Genomic DNA, 3,800 nt, shown 5'->3' on the forward strand with positions numbered 1-3,800 from the left:
GGTGTGAGCAAATGGCTCCTGCAGACCTCTGTCAGTGCACCTGTGCTGAGCACTGTGTGTAGCCTGGAAGGCAGCTCTCTCAGGGCCGTGTTTGTCTACCCTGTGACAGTATTGATTAATCCAGGATCTACTAAAATTCTTAAGGACACTGGGGTGGGCTCGAAGAAATCCAAACAAATATTGGAATAGATTCTGTACAATTTAAAATCATTCACACCTGCATCTCTCCCTCCATCCAACCAGTCTGAACCTCACCTACTTAGGTCTCAAATGATACCAGCCATGAGACCCCCTTTTTGCCCTGTTTTCCCAAACTGCAAATACTACTCACAGAGTTAGTGATGTTTTCTGAGATATAATGCATATGTCATACCATTTACACAGTGGAACAACCACCAAATTACCTTTTAACATTTCCACCATTCCCGTGTCTATTATTATCAGCTGCCTTCCATTGGTAGTAGTCCTCATACCCTACCCTACTCCAATGAACTTACTGCATCTACAGATTTGTCTATTCGGGCATTTTATGTACATGAAATATATCATGTTTCCTCCCGTGACCAACTGATTCCTTTCAATGTGCTTTTCTTGAGGATCATCTATACTATATGTCAGTACTTTTCTTCAATAAACTTCCCCCCCCCAAAAAAAACCCATAATTTTCCATGGTATATGTAACTTGCATCTTGTTAATCCATCTTCAGCTGATAGATTATTTCTACTTTGGGCAATGATGAATAAGGATATATTTATGGGTGGGTTTTGTATGGGTGTATGTTTTCATTTCCTTGGGGTCAATTGTACTGGCTAGTTTTGTATCAATTTGACACAAGCTATGATCATCTCAGAGAAAGCCTCAATTAACAAAATGCTTCCATAAGATGGGCTATAAGCAAGCCTAATGGGCATTTTCTTAATTAGTGAGTGATGGGGGAGGGCCCAACCCATTGATTGTGGGGACACCACTGATCTGGTGGGCTGGTTCTAAGAAAGTAGGCTGAGCAAGCTCTGAGGAGCAAACCAGTAAGCAGCACTGCTCTATGGCCTCTGCATCAGATCCTACCTCTAGGTTCCCACCCTGTTTGAGTTGTTTTCGTGGTTTCCTTTGATGAACAGTAATTGAAAGTGTAAGCCAAATAAATCCTTTCCTTCCCAAGTTGCTTTTGGTCATAGTGTTTCATCATAGCAACAGTAACCCTAAGATACTCCATAAAATACAATCCTAACTTTTGGATCTATTCCACTCATTAAAACTCTTTTGTCCTATGGTCCAATCTCTTGGAAGCCAGTGTTTAGTTGGACAATGTCCTCAATATCCCAACCCAAATGACCACGCTCATCTGTTGCAAGCTCTCAGAAAACCCTGCAGCCCCCACCCTCAGTTACCCATCCCTTAGGATACAACCCCTTTGTCCAGCTACTAGGTCACCTTAGGATCGCTGGTGCACTGGCTATGCCAATCACTGCAGTTCAGCTGCAAATTTTAATTTCTCTAAATGTACATGACTTATTCTCATGCAGCCCAGGATTACAGGAGACATCAATACTACAAGGAATATAACATTCACACATTATTTATCCAGGATCTCACTGCCTGTGTATATATAAAGATTATTACAGAGCTTAACAAAAAAGGGGGAAAATTCTGGGACCTCCCCTCAACTTCTGGTCCACTTCATCAACCCTTCTACACTGACTATAATTCAGAAGCAGTTCCAATTTCACCTTGCACCAAAGAGAAAAAACTTTTTCCTGCTTTTATAGTTTTTTGCTTATTTACATTTTAACCCGCTGTGTTCACTGCGTTTAATTAGCACAACCTATATCTGAACAGCCACAAGGTCACCTTGCTCTCAGTGGCCAAGATCCTAAAGAAAAGTGACTCTCAGTTCCTCAGCAGTCATCAACTGTCAATAGCTCCTCAGCTAGTGGTGGGACCTTGAGAATATCTCACCCCCAAACTATATTTTAAAGCTGATGCGGCAAAACAGAACTCCAAGGTGTTCTGTCTGACAAACAGAATGGCACTCCCTTACTGTAAACATTAAGCAAATTAAATGTTTAAGCAACTATGATGTTTCTCACTAGACCAGTTTACCTTTGACTTCTAGAAATTCCATTTCACATTAAATTTTAAATGATCCATCCTGTCCTTCCCATAGCAACAGAAGGAGCCCATCTTCTCCATGAGGGGCCTTCAGCCTTTGAGCTCTCACCCTTCTCTGTCACTGTCCTCATGACCTGCTGTACTTGCCTCTGCCTCTTGGCCCAAGCTCTCCCTCCTGCTGACTCATGCCTATCAGCATTTTCAGAGACTGAAATTATTTACCTTACAAAGACAGACCAGGATGGATTTGGGAACAGAGACAGACAGACAAAGACAAGCCTCAGGGAATGTGGCTTTGACCCAGGGGAAGACAGACAAGAGACCTGAGTAACATTTCAGAGGTGTGACATAAATGGCATTTTCCATCTTAGAGACAACGTGTATTTTAATAGCTTTTGACTCAGAGCTGACAGCAAAAGTAACACTTTAAACAAAGTGACAGGCCAGGAGATGGATATTTTCCAGCAGAAAAATCTCTGGGCAGTCAGCTCACTAATGTGACAAAGTTGTCTATCCAGACAGTTTCAAAAGCTGTTCATTCCATGTGGACCGTGATACGCAGGGCACTCTGTCACTCAAGCCTACCAGTCAGGTACTGAGTGGAGAGGGAAATATGCAGACAGAAGAGAGGAAAACTCACCCTGCCCTCCCAGGCCACATATAGGGACATGTAGGTACACATCAAGGGAGAAGTGTCATCTGCATTGTGACATTGTTGGAGCAGCCATCAGTAGCAAGGTGGCTGCAACACACTTGGCTTCCCAGTAGACTGGCTGTCCTGCAGTTGTGAAAACGATCCACTGGAACTTGCTAATTAGTCAGGATGCAGGTGATGCTCTTTGGAGACGACAACTAGAAACCCCTCAGCTCAGCTGAGAGTTACTCACCAGGTTGGAAATTTGCATGTGGGTTCCTCTTCTTCCTTTATCAGAGATTCAAACATTGATTGTTCTCAGGGTTAAATCTGAGTGGTAACTTCCTCATCCCCACACACTCTCCCTACTGGGAACCATCAGTTCCCAAGGTTGGGTACCATGCATAGGCCAAGAGCTCCCTGAACTGCATACTGCATCCAGCTATGAGCCCCCTCTCCTTGAGTGACAGGAGTAGGGGATCTAAAATAGAAATGGCTTCAATAAATACTTTCTTTCCTTTCCTCAAGAGCCTCCCTTCATCCTCCTTCCTACTTCCCTGGTCTCAGCAGACAGAATTTCCATCTACCCACTGTCCAAAGTCAGCAACACAGATCTATAACCAGCATGGGGGCTGGGGTTATGGCTTCCAAGTCCACAGGTCTCTGACAGCTACCAGTCATGTGCCTTAGAGATGGGTAATTTCTCCATGGTTCTACTACCAACCTATGAAACTAAGTCCTAGTCGATTAATCAACACCCATACATCACTCAGCATAGCAGGGACATTCCCTCTCATTATCATGCAAACCAACAATGTGGGGAAATAATTTTGAAGTATATTAATATGTTTTTCTCTCCCACATTTCTTCTATATAACATCCTCCTTTTTCAACTCAGGGCATTAATCTGTCACAGAAGATTAGGATTGTTATAGTAGGAAGACAAAGATGAATGAAAGGTGCCACATGGTTCAGCCTTTGATGACCAAAATAAACATTTTGGTTCCTAGCATGACTGCCTTGAAATTCTGCCAGTGGGTGTGGAGATGCAATGTT

Source organism: Phodopus roborovskii, unplaced genomic scaffold (genome assembly GCF_943737965.1).
Source record: "Phodopus roborovskii unplaced genomic scaffold, PHOROB, whole genome shotgun sequence".
NCBI classification, from domain to species: domain Eukaryota; kingdom Metazoa; phylum Chordata; class Mammalia; order Rodentia; family Cricetidae; genus Phodopus; species Phodopus roborovskii.